We start from the raw sequence: 13,759 nt of genomic DNA on the forward strand, positions 1-13,759 counted from the left end.
GGTGAATAATGCTATAGTTTTTTAAACAATAAATCATTAATAATTTAAATAAAGCATTTAAACGAATAATTGTATTTTTTATACATTTTCTGCTTAAAGAAAACGCGGGAGAAGATGTTTAGAAATGGACTAAACATAAACATTCAAGTAATAAAGCAAAACTTAGCTTGAATTATTGAGCTTTTGTGTCCTTTGTTTATTATTATTATTATTATTATTATTATTATTATTCCAGGAGATGTGAGGCTGATTATGTCATGTTTCTCGCACTTGTTCCAGTGGCATGTTAGACACAAACAAACAAAAAAGTGTCATGATCAGATCTGATTTAATATGAACGCCCTGAAAACTATAAATTCGTCTAAGTATAGTGCACATTAAATAGTTATTATTGATCCTTAAACAATACAAAAGTATTATTTAATGATAAGATTAATTAGAGAATGGTCGTTTTTTTTTTATTTTATCAATTCATATAATTATACTTATTAAAATGTATTTTTATATTTTATATTTTAAAAAAGCATTTTAAATTGAACACTATTATTTACGTACGTCTTTTAAAGGTAAACAGGAAAGTCCAGTATTGAGGAGAGGATGCACATTTCGGTTATGGACCTCGTGGTCTGATATGTTCCTAGATTCTTATTAGAGTCCTCCAAAGATACGTGTTTCATCTGAACTCGGATGTTAATTACTAAAAGGCATAATCTGGTCATATTTAGGCGTTACATTTCTCTTGGAGCTCACAGAAAAAAAGGCTCTCTGTGGCCACATAGAAATATATATAACACTGCGCCACCTGGTGTAGGAAATGTGCATTAACCTTCTTTTCACATTATGCCTCTTCTCAAAAAGACACTCACTCTCACTTCTCCCTATGTAGTGCCCAATATAGGTTATTAAATTACGGCCTATTCATTCAAATAGTGCACGTCTGACAAAAAGACCTGTATTTAACACGACTCGGTGTTTAACTAGTGCAGTAATTGGGTGTAGGAGCCATAGTTTCATGACTTACGCAGTGCCCTATTTAGGGAGTAGGGTGCCAATTGAGACTCAACCTCAGTGTCTATTAGAGAAGCTGTATATTGCCCAAGAGTCACTACATATCAGAGCTAATTTAGGAAGCCAATACGTTCAATAAACAACGAGTAATGTCTTATAATAGGCGCTGGGACAAAGTTGCTGCTCGTTAGCAGCTTGGCGGTAATAAATATTTCATGCTGCTGGGGTTGTGCTAGTGTCAGTTCATCAGCTGTGACAGTCCTCCTCACTTCTCTTTCTGATATGCCGCCATTATCAGCCAGACAAGACACGGATTTACTGTTTCCGTCTCCAGCCACGTGTCCAGAGCTCCTCTGGCTGTAAATGAATGTCTTCTTGTATCAGGACTGTAGCACGCTAAGGCTGAATCTCATAGGTTTGCTCCTTGAATAGCGCAGTGTCAGAAACAATGCACTGAACACAAGGCCATTGTGCATCTTTGGACTGGATAGAGTTGTCTTTAGTCTCGGGAGTATAACCAGCCTTATGTCCAAACAATATTTTATTCAAACCTTTGCTCGTGACCTAGGATACAGAGTACACTTTATGGGGAATGAATGAATATTATCATCTATTAAAAAATATTTGCTTCATAAAGCAGAGGGGGCCATGTATTTATTAAAAATAATTTGTATTTTTCACCATTCAGTTTTATTAAAAAACATCACAATGAGAACAATCAACACTACATTATATGTCTTACACATTCTCACTTTTCTGACACAAACAACACTGTCACCGTTAAATTGTACAGAAACTAGTGCTGTCTCTGTGTGGTTTACACAAATACAGGCCTTGGTGTCTGTAAATTAATAATAATAATAATAATAATAATAATAATAAATAAATATATATATGAAAATAAATTAGTTGTGATATAGAGAAATTCCCTTGGGAATATATATATATATATAATTAGGAAGTTCTCCAATTTTTGTTTCTAAAATATTATCTGATAATATTTAGACATAACCACATCTGAGCTAAAATTAGACCGATTTGAAAGTCCATTATCAATGATAATTTACAGTTCAGATAGAACTTAACTATTTCCACGAGTATTATAAAAAGGAGTGGGAGAGAGAGAGAGAGAGAGAGAGAGAGAGAGAGAGAGAGAGAGAGAGAGAGAGAGAGAGAGAGAATGTCATTATTAACAAACATTAACAAAACTTATGGAGAAAAGTGAAATCACTTAGATCACATGTAAAGTGTTTATAAATGAGTAGTAAATAGCCGCCCTGTAATACTGGACTTTGTATAAGATTGTTGTGTGTGTGTGTGTGTGTGTGTGTGTGTGTGGAGTCAAGAAACGATCGCCACCCAGCGGCGGACACGAGGTTTACACCCATGACACAACCCTGATTAAAGGAGTGAATCAATAAAAGAAAATGAACGATGGACATTACTAGTTCCATGTTGTTTTATTCAAATCTTTTAGTTAACATTGTGATATTGATTTTTACACATATTCCATAACAAAATGAACAACGCTAACAAACAACACTAAGAATCAAACTTTATATTTATTATATAATGATAAACAATACAAACTTTTATTTTTATCTACGAGTATAATCGTGTAACTTGCGCGGAGCAGATCATTACTGAAGCACTCATGAGATTAGCAGAATAATCTTCAGCTGTCAGAAACTATTAAACGTATTTGTGTTCAACAAGACGCCACGAGCTTTGTTTGCAGCTGATAAGACTCTCCAATATTCTCAGACATTAACTTCATTAACATCACATGTGACTAACACAAAAGCCCCAGGACTGTCACACTGCACTCACTCCACACCGTCTCCTACAGGACTTCCACCGAGGAGACAGACATTACACTAGGAACCTCTCCTTCTGTTTGTTTTTATCATTTTATTACGATTAATATTTTTTTTTTCAATCATTTTAGAAGAATAAAATGCCTGAACACACACACACTCAATAGAAACCTAAACCAGTCAATATGGGGTAATAAATATATGCACAATGTGAATTTGTAAAATACATGGCCATTTTTAAAGAAGTTTGTTTGGAATATATTTAAAAATAAAACCACCTATTTGAAATTTATTTTACATTTTACATATAATGCAAAGGGATAAATGGATTACATAAAGCGACTGACCAAAATAAAAAATAATTTTTCTTTAATTATCCGCTGTCCTGAATTATATACGAAGCTTAAAAATGAAAAAGAAAGAAAGAGCATTCCTTAAAACGCGTTGGAGATTTAACGTTAAAAAAGACAAGAGATGACGTCATGACTACAGAGAGGTGTAGCAACGGTTCTGTGAGGAAAAAAAAAATAATTTAAAGGGAAAAGAAAGAATGAAAGTATTACACGAAGAAACAAATATAGGGAAATAAAAAAGACAAGAAGATGAGAGACAGAGCAGAAGGTGAGTTGGAGCGGTTTCAGAGCTGTGCGAGTGTGTTAGCCACCAGGCTAAAGTGAGGGGCGCTGAGAGACCGCGGATAGAGAGACTTCACACACACACAGAGAGAGAGAGAGAGAGAGAGAGAGACTGTCAAAAAAAAGTTGTGGAGCTGTCAGGCCCACCCTCAGAACACTAAAAAAATAGCAAAAGGAGATTGGAAGACTCTATTTCCTGCGTTGTTCTTGTTGTTTGCGAGCTCCCGTTTCGCGACGGAGTAAATTGGACTTTTTTTGGGGGTAAGTTGTGATCTATCTGCCGTCTGGTTCAGACCATTAAAAACCACTAAAACCAACAGCAGCAGCATCGCGTTGGAAAGGAAGAGGTTCGCCAGAGTTTAACAGCTGAGCGCGGTTCTGCCCAGTGTTTACATCCGAGTTCTGTCGACTATTTCATACACCATCAGTGTTTTACAAGAGGAATAAAATTTACGAACGCCGCAGTTAAAAAGCTTTTTATTTCGATTTGGTCAAAGAGCGGGTGTTTTAGTAGATTTGCTCGCCTCTGCCCAACAGCCCACAATAAAATAAGCAGGCCTTCAGCAGCCTGTTATTAATTTATAGTTTTCTGTGTTTTACCGTATTTATTTATATAATAAAGGCGAATTAAGAATAACAAAACACACATGTATTTATTAACCGCAGTCATGTTAGTGAATTCTTGGTGGCGGTTATATATATTTTGATTACATATATTTTCATAATTTAATCAACACGCGTTCCTCAGATTTTTTTAAATTAATCATTATTATTATTGTGTTTGATGGTTTAAAGGGATTTTTAATTATATTTAATAAACTATTATATTATTTAACAATAACTACTTTCATAACATTTTAAAATAATAGAAAGACGACAAATATCAAGACTTTTACCCAAAATATTAATGCACACTAATTTGAAAAGTGATAATATATTTGTATATTCTATATTTGTATATAATATATTTTAAAATATTTAGGAAATCAATAAATGTATTATTGTTATTATTATTATTATTATTATTATTATTATTATTATTCTGAGGGTGGATGTGGTTCAAAAACCTTAAACCAATCCAAACAAACCCTTAGCTTTGTTGAGACTGGGAAGGATAGGATGTTTAAAATGAAGAAGTTGCCTTGTTAAATTAAATATTGGATCTTACACAGCATTGTAGATTCCTAAACTGCGTATAAAGGTGGGCAGAAAAGAGTTATCTGACTCCCTTCCCTTATCTGAATTGCTGCTGGCACCATTAGTGTTTAACTAGGCTATATGTCCTCTGAACCGAGATTATAACCCTGTCTGTAAAACAGATGTTATTGAAAAGGCCTGTATAAGCGAATAAACTCTGCTGTTCTGAAGAGACATTAGCTGGTTTTGTGATCCGGAGGTATAGAAGCAGGTAACTGTGCTGCACTCATACATTTTTAACTCTCACGTGAATAGAGAGGTGAAAATGGACTTGTTGATGGCATATTCACTGCTTTGTTCTTTCCTCTTAAAGTATTGAGGAATCAGCCGCCTGAGTGCTTCAGAATCAGAGAGAGATGAAGCCCATGCCCTGAATGAACCTCTGTCCATAGTGCAGAGTGAGTGTGTGATTGTTCTGCACTGGATCAGCCTTGACATCATCTCAGCTAAATGACTGACATTGCTATGTGACTGGCTATTTGCTCAGAATAGCTTTATGCAGGGCACCATGGAGACCAGCAAGGTTCTGTCGAGACTACTTCGAGGATCCTGAGGGTACATTTATAGCAGGTCAATGTTAATATAAACAAAGTTTTGGACCTGTAGACGATGATAAGTAAGAATGCACAGTACACGTGACCCTGTTCTTCATTGATTTTGTATTCAGATATTTTGACACCTCTGGTTATATCATTGCTTATATTTTGTTGGAAATACATTAGTACGTCCTCAGTAAGGTGATTATTAAATATAAGGTTTGCTAAAATAAAAAATATATATTATAAATATAATTAACACCAAATGCTGGATAATATCTTTACCAATATTAAAATTTCAATATTAAAATAAATATTATCAATTTTTTATTTTAGCTGTTCATCACAAAGACAAATTGAATTGTTTTGAAGGATGTGATAAAAATTCATAAAAATACTTAAATACTTAAAGTAAATAAATGTTTAAAGTACTTTGATATTTGGTCAAACAAAAAGCTCGTAAGACCATGGTCTGACATCATATTTTCATGTTAATGTAAAACTTGGACTACCCCAATTGGTCCATTTATCTTAACTTCACACACTGTAAATAGCTGGGGTTTTTAAAAGATTATTTTAAACATTAAAAATGACATTTTGTTGCAACACCAACAGTGTAATATCAGTACTCATGATCAGCCATAACATTAACACTGCCTCTTTGTACATTCACTGTTCTTTCAGCTCCACTGACCGCACAGGAGCATTTTGTAGATCTCCTTCTACACCACCACGTAACAGGTATGATTTTGGTGGAGATTATATCAATGCTGCAGTGACACTGATGTGGTGGGAACCTCTGTATTAGACACCTACAGTCCAGCAGTGACTTTGTGAGGGGGTTTAAAAGCTCCAGGAGTGCTGCTGTGTTTGATCCACTGATACCAACATAATACTAACACACCACCACCACCACCATGTCATTGTCTCTGCAGCACTGAGAATGATCCACCACCCAAATGAAACCCGCTCTACGGTGGTCCAGTGGGGGTCCTGACCATTTGAAGCAGAGGGTTAATTAAATGGACAAAAGTCTGAAGTTGTAGAACTACAAAGTGCTCCTGTTTGGTTAGTGGAGCTGAGAAAATGGACAGTGAGTATAGAAACAAGGAGATGGTGTTATTTATTTATTTATCTGTGTATATTTCATCCAATTACATGAAACCATGTACTATTTTGAAAATACTGGGATGCTTTTAATACCAGTCAGCCATATTGGATTTTAAGAAACTGAAATTCAGTTAGATAAAGCTGGCAAATAATTGTCAAGCCATGAGTGCCGCCTCGCCAGAAATCCCAGAACTGAAACGACCTTACAGTTTGTTTTTTTTCTTTTTTTTTTCTTTTCTCTCTCTTCCCCCCCAGAACTCCCACCTGAGATTGGAGAGATTGGGGTTTAATTATCCACCAGGGTTGAGGGGAGGGGTGTGTGAACATCTGTGCTGTCTGGAATGGACTGGTGTATCAGAGACCAAAGCCCAGCTTCTTGCATTTATGATCATTTGTGTCTAGTGCTCCATCTACTTGCAACTTCCAAAAAAATAAACCTGTTTAGAAAAATGACTGACAGAAAACCAGATAGAATTCAGTTCATTTTAACAGCTTATTAAACAGTATTAAAATAATATATAGATGCACTACGGGCAGCTTGGTGGTGCAACTGGGAGTGCTGCTGTCACACACCTCCAGGGTTCTGGGGTTGGGGGTTAATCCCTGCATCCAGTCACTGTCTGTGTGGAGTTTGGTGTTTCCTAAAAACACTACCGTGGCACTACAGGGTCCACTTCCAGAGACAAATGCACATGAAGTTATTAATATGCCATGGATTTTGCTATTATTCTCAGGAGAGAGAGAGAGAGATACAATATAGGTGTATTATTTAATGCTTGTATTTAGTGTGAAAAAGTGTATTTGATGACTCTTAAATATCTCAAATTCATCCATATAAATGCCTCATAACTTCACTGGCTTCAGTTTGGTAGCTATATTTCTCCCTGATGTTCTCTCTCTCTCTCTCTCTCTCTCTCTCTCTCTCTCTCTCTCATTGTGCTTGGTGTGTGTGTGATTGTGTGTGTTACACCTAAAACCAGTAGTTCCACTTCCCATGTCTTCTTTCGTGCAATGGCCTTCATAGAGAAAAACAAGCCCAGCCCCGTGGTCACCTCCTAGCCTCTCCATTACTCATTCCTCCCCTCTCTCTCTCTCTCTCTGTGTATTTCTCTCTCTTTTCTGTCTGAGAACAGACCTCTTCTCAAGCCAAGTCAAACACAGCCTACAGCCCTCTCCTGACACATGACAGCCGTCAATCAAAGCCCTTACTGCAGCACACATATACGTCTTCACAAATATAAGCTCTCCAGGCCTCTCGTGGTCCTGTCCTCCTGGGGAGAATGCCATGCTTGTGTGTGTGTGTGTGTGTGTGTGTGTGTGCACGCACGTGGTTTGGTCGGTGGAGGAGTGGCGTCAGATTGATGTTTTTCATGTTTGTGGCCATGGCACATTTGGAATATGAGTGAAGGATGGAAAAAAGGAAAGAAAGTAAGAAAAAAGCCACGAAGAACACAAAGAGGACAAAGAAAATCATCATCATTTATGTACTGACCAATTTTAGATGGAAAATGACCACTGATAGCATCATTTAATCCAAGACGAGTTCTCGTAAAGGAATAATTAAGCTAGAAAAATGTCTACACAAATTTACCTGACATTCATATGTAATCAGTCCGCTAAAGAAGATTTTGTGTCTAAAGTTGTCCTCAGTAGTTTTGCAGTGAATTTACAAGGCTAATGTAATACTGTACCATGCTAAAAACCATTCTGCTATTCAGTCCTGCTTCTGAACGTACAATAATCTGAAGTAGACTTACTTATCATCACTTAATAGAAGAAGGAAAAAACCTTATGTCAATGTACGTTAAACAATGTTGTTTTGGAGTATATCTATTGGTCCATTCATCATGACATTTTCACACAAGGTGAAAGACAGCTGCTGGGTTCAAATGAACTAAAATTGACAAAACTGGAGAGATGCGTGTTTTTATTTGGACAGTGATGTTATGTGGTTTATGTTATCAATTAAAATACAGCTACTACTGTTTTTTTATATTTAATATAACAGCTGAGTTTCCCTCTGGGTTTGATAAAGAGATCTCTCTCTATCTATCTCTCTGTAATGATGGGTGAATGGACAAAACACACAACACAAACAAAATTTATATTCCTCATTCACCCAAAATAAATATAAAAAATAAACCCAAAGGATTTTTTCTATGTGCCTGTTGTCACTGTTTACACTTTAATTTGATCCGATTTTTTTCTGTGTGGTGTTGATACTCCTGCTGTACAGATGATGTGTAGAATTATCACAATGACAATAATATATCATCCTATCGTCCACCTTCTGCTTCTCGTTTTTGATTAGGGTACGTAAAAACCTTCACCACCTAAAGAAGACTTCTGGGGTTAGGTTACTAAAAAAACTTGGTTTAAGCAAGTGTATTTTACCCTTGGTCTTAGCTGATCAGCTACATTTGCCATAAGGAGAAATGTGTAACTTCATTGCTTTTATTAACTATTCTTTTGTCTCTAGAAGTAGTTTTAGGTGTGCTACTCCAGCAGGGTTGGGACGAAAGCGTGTGTAGAAGTAAATGAGCAAATGAAAGGGAGTTAGCTTGAGAGAAGTGGAGGGAGAACCAGCCCAGCATGATGAAATGTTTGTGTCTTGGCTCGCTAATTACACTTCGCCACAGCCTCGCTCACAGAAACTTTCCGCTGTTGTCATTTGGCCTCTCGGCTCCATCAAGGGAGAGCGCAGCCAAATGAGTTTCCACACACGCTGTAATTTACATCCAGCCTGATTTCAGCGTTTATTTTTAAGCTCATGGAAAAATCGGGCTCTCTTTTCACACACCGCTAATTTCACTGTGCTTTCCACAAAAGCCTCTTTCAAAATGGCCATTCAAATCATCCACATAAGCAAGCCCACACCTATAAATTACTGCATGACACAAGTGTGAAGCTCACTGCTTTATGGCAGATCCCACTCACAGAAATAGAATATATTCTCAGAGCAAGGCAGGGAGCCTTGCTTTTTTTAAGCTAAGCTAAGATATTATCACTTGGAAATGAAAAGGGGAACAAAGATTTATTGTAGCTGGGTGGTTTCAATTAACACATGGTTTTCTGTGTGGGTTCAAGACACTGGAGCATGCTCACACTCTCTGAAACTTTTGGAAGCTCTGTGAAACCTATATTAAACCTCCAGCAAAAGAGCCAAATTGTAATCATTGTCATCCAGTTTATGTCTTTGAATTTGTGTCCCCTGCAGGTAGCGTTGGCTGCATTTTGTCGGTTGTCTTGATGATGGTAAAATGAGGTGTTTGGAAGGAGGCGGTTCCAAAAAGCCTGAAACATGATTAAAAATAATATTTTTATTCCAGGCTTGACTGACTTTGAAGAGATTTACCGTCTTCTTCTTTGGAGTTCTTTGGAGCAATGCGATAGAAGAACTAGCGTTGGTTCCCTAAGGACCTTTCCAATAGGAAATATAGATGTGACTCTATTAGAACCATTTTGAAGTAGGATTTTGCCTTAATATAAAGCAGTTAGAATGAGCTCCTAAACCTTTTAACGATTCCTCACACCAAAAGAATAACCATTTTTATTTGTTATCTTTTAAAATACTCTATATTCAAGTACTCTATGGGGACCTGAAGTGGTCCTTCATTACGAGAGTTTTTGTTATGACAGAGACAGTGTTATACAGACATTTAAATGTCCAGTGTTCCAGTGAAAAATGTAAATGATGTTCAACCCTATGTTGAAGTGTACACTTTGTGCCCCTCTGGTCACCACAGTCTACTCTGACATCTATGTATAGTCTTTTAAACTGTGTGTGAACTGGTCCAAATCCCAAAACCCTCAACACTTAAAAATAAAAACTGCAAATAAAGGTCCTTCACAACGATGCTGTAAATGAACACAAAGGGAGGTGTGTGATTATGGAAACATTTAAGCAATCCAAGAACCTTTCAAGAACTTTTATTTTGAAGATGGCTTACTAAATGAGAAGAATAAGAGGCTACTTTGTGTGTGAGAATGAAAGGGAGAGGTAGAGAGAAAGAAGAGAAAGGAATTTACGACAGTGTCATGGAGGAGGCACGGGGGGAGGGAAGCTGCATGCTGATGGCGAAGCTGTTGTCTTTGAGCTTGTAAACTGTCAGCCATTTCGCTGGCTCTGGGGGTGCTGTTTGGTTAGGTGTGTGTTTACGTGGAAGTGGGCTCTCCAGGGGGTTCATGGGAGAGCCTGCAGTGAAGGTGTGACATTGTCCAGTCCACACACGTAAAACTGCTTGCGCTTTGACCTTTGACCTCAGTGTACGGGATCTCAACACAAGTGTCCCTTTCACAATGAGCTGAATTCAGCTTCTCCAACTCAGTGCTTGACTTTACATAGCACAGTTTACAAGAGGAAAACTGATCTCAGAACTGAGCTCTTTTTAATGTGTGTGTGGTTTGCACCATTATTTATTTATATTTTTATTTATGAAATCAAAGGAACCCATACTCACTTGTACACTGAGTGTTTCATTTTCACAGAACAAACCATTGTTATGTAGCATGTAAGGTTTAAAATGTGCAGTGCCCTCCACCGTCCACAAACTGAAACTAAGATGTAAGAACTGCTCATTTTGAATTCACTGTTCATGTGATGTCACACACACAAAAATGTGTTTTTTACATTTTGGTGACTGGATATTTCTGAAGGTTAAATGAGATCGTTTTGCTGTGGCTGTGGTCTCTGCCAATGAGTCCAAACCTTAGCCAAACAGCTTTAAAGAGCATGTGGTCAAAGCTCTGTATACTGCAGTCTAATTTAACATTAAGAAGAATCAGTCATGTATGTTACCACTAATATATTTAAATATAATTTCCCTGCTTTGTATTCTTTGTTCTGTGCTGCCCTCAAGCCAAGTGTGTGTGTGTGTGTTTGTGTGAGAGGTATTTGTGATTTAGTGCACGTGTCTTCCCTGATTTTTTTTTTTTCCCTTTTTTTTTTTTTTAATTTCCTCTGAATAGTTGATTCAGCATCAGCTGGCCTGTGTGTGTGTGTGTATGTGTGTGTGTGCAGCTGTAAGGCAGTGCTGATTGTGATAGTGATTGTGTTCTGGTTACTGGTGTGAATGGAGCTGCTGTAAATCTGTAGGATAAGATTTAGAGAGGCCTCGGCTCAGAGCCGAGCATGCTCTAAGGGGAGTCCTTGCGCACGCACACACATTGGTTTTCTTGCACTGGGGACCATTTTATATACACTTCAATAGTTTATGTGAAGACTTACTTTATACATAAGTATTACTAGCCTAATCCTAACCCTAAAACATGTCTTCACCGTTAATTTTCTAATTTAGCATGAGAAGTCCGCACAACATGAGCATGTGGCCCCCACAACATGATATATCCCTCGTACACACACATCAGTTGTAAATTCTTCTCTGAATTTGATCAAAGGCAGCAGGCCCAGCTTGGCCCCTGTTCTTTTCTTTCTGACTCTTCTTTCTTTCTCTTTCCATTTCTGCCTGTAAACACATCACTGTTTGTACTAATGTTGTTTTATGAAATGTCATTTAAAGGTTCCCTTTTTCCTGATAATACAAACCTAACCCTATGTAAGTTATTTCAGTACAGAACATATGAGCTTGTGTATTGTGTCCCAGATGACGTAGGTTCAAGACAATATAGTCCTTCTGTTGAATAAACCACATAACGGTTTTTAAAGCATATTCCAGTGTAAAGGGCAGATATCAGAGAGAGAAATAAAACACAGCGTCGTATCTGTAGATCTGTACTGTGGGGTGGTCACTTGGTCGTTCTGAATAAACCTACGTTTGATTTCCTGAGGAACAGGTATTTGACTGCTCCATATCCTTTTATACCCATAGGGCTTTGTTGACGTCTCTCAGTAACAGGATGGACAGGAGTAGCTGTGGGTTATTTCGATTTGAAACAAGACTGGAACTTGACTTTCTACTGTCACAGATGAATGCGTTTTCTTTATCTACTGGTGACAGGTTTGTTTACCTTGCGTGATTGTCTAGAGTTCCATTTGCTGTAACTTTTTATACATCTGATTTTTACTGAATTAATTTTTTTCTCCCCTTCCTTTGGTGTGTGTATTATTGTATTTTAAGCTCCTTTTTCTGTGAGACTTAAATAAATGGAGAAATCAGAGTTTGGCACAAAACTGTGTATACAGTGAGCTAATGGAGTTATGAGGTTTTTGTGTGACAGCAACAATATACAACTGTGTGAATGCAACTCGGTGCCGTTTAGCTTCATCCACTCCCACAGTGATCCATGACAGTTATACACACTTATTGATCAGATCCAGAAAGAGAAGAGCGAGTGAGTCCCTTCTTCTATTGGATTATAGGGACACTTCATTTAAAGTGTAAGTGTATACTGATTTGGTTTTCTGTTTCCATTAGACGGGACTAATGTCTTCTTTTTGACAAGCTGCAATGCCTCACTGGTCCATCCAGGGAACACCTTTAACAATAAACTCAATTTTACAAGAAAGATGTTTTATGTAATATGCAAGTTTTCAAAAGTAACGTTTAACTTTCACTGTGTTTATCTGGTTATTCTCTGGAATAATTATTTTTCATAAACATTCAGGCCATTTTTCAGGATGTCATTCCAAAGACACCATTTTTCTGGCATCTTTGGAAAATCCATTAACTTAACATAACTGCTCCTGCTGTGAACTGTACACTGTTGAAAATGTGCAGGTATTTATGGTATATATGTATATGTATTTGTATGTGGTTGTGTGTGTGTACATCACTTTTGTGTTTTTCCCGGAGAACACAATGTAAAAATGTTGCTTAAGCATTGTCTGTGATATATTTTTGGTTCATATTTAGTTTTGCATTTGAACATTTTTGACAAATAAACTGCCTCACAGATCAGCATTCTCCAGCAGCCGGCCTCATATTATGGTCTGTTACTATATTTGTATCTGGGTGATTTCAGGAATTCAACACATCAGTTTATTTAATTTGGAAATGTGCTTCTACTGGACTCTATAAATATATTGAAACTGTATAAATCTATAGGTACACATAGGTTGAAGGTTATTCTTAGTGTTTCATTAAGCACATCATATGTCTATAATACTGGCAAGGCCATCAGCTCCACCCACTCTGTGTCCAGCTGCAATGCCATCCACTTCCCATCCCCAATTACCCTAGTCTTTTTTTTTCACTTTGACAACTTAGGCCAGCAAGCTATAGACAGAAAGATATACAACTGAAATAAAAAAAAAAGACATTCAATCAAACAGCTGTACCACTTTTAGGATCAAGACCCTGATATATTAGTTTCTGTTTGCATCACTTTCCCCTCTGTGAGTGGACAATGCTAGGCTAACACAGCAGGCCTTAAAAGTCCCTCCTCTATAAACTCTCCTGTTTTCTCTTGCCCAAACTCAGTGACCGCCCCCTCCCTGTGTCCACACACACACACACACACACACGTTCCCCTTGCTCCCCTTGCTTGGTGAATGTAA

The 13,759-nt window shown here is 37.3% G+C and overlaps 1 long non-coding RNA gene across 2 annotated transcripts; it reads left to right on the forward strand.

Moving 5' to 3' along the window:
* Positions 1 to 3,363: 3,363 nt before the first annotated feature.
* LOC136686038 (uncharacterized) lies at positions 3,364 to 13,155 on the forward strand. 2 transcript variants are annotated; one of them, XR_010800273.1, is made up of 3 exons: positions 3,364 to 3,446; positions 12,132 to 12,260; positions 12,381 to 13,155. It is a non-coding gene; the product is annotated as an uncharacterized lncRNA (long non-coding RNA). The 2 variants fall into 2 exon arrangements; XR_010800272.1 differs by lacking the exon at positions 3,364 to 3,446 and having other exon boundaries at positions 11,365 to 12,260; positions 12,381 to 12,594; positions 12,678 to 13,155.
* Positions 13,156 to 13,759: the final 604 nt, after the last annotated feature.

The sequence above is a fragment of the Hoplias malabaricus genome, unplaced genomic scaffold (genome assembly GCF_029633855.1).
Source record: "Hoplias malabaricus isolate fHopMal1 unplaced genomic scaffold, fHopMal1.hap1 H_2, whole genome shotgun sequence".
Lineage (NCBI taxonomy): Eukaryota > Metazoa > Chordata > Actinopteri > Characiformes > Erythrinidae > Hoplias > Hoplias malabaricus.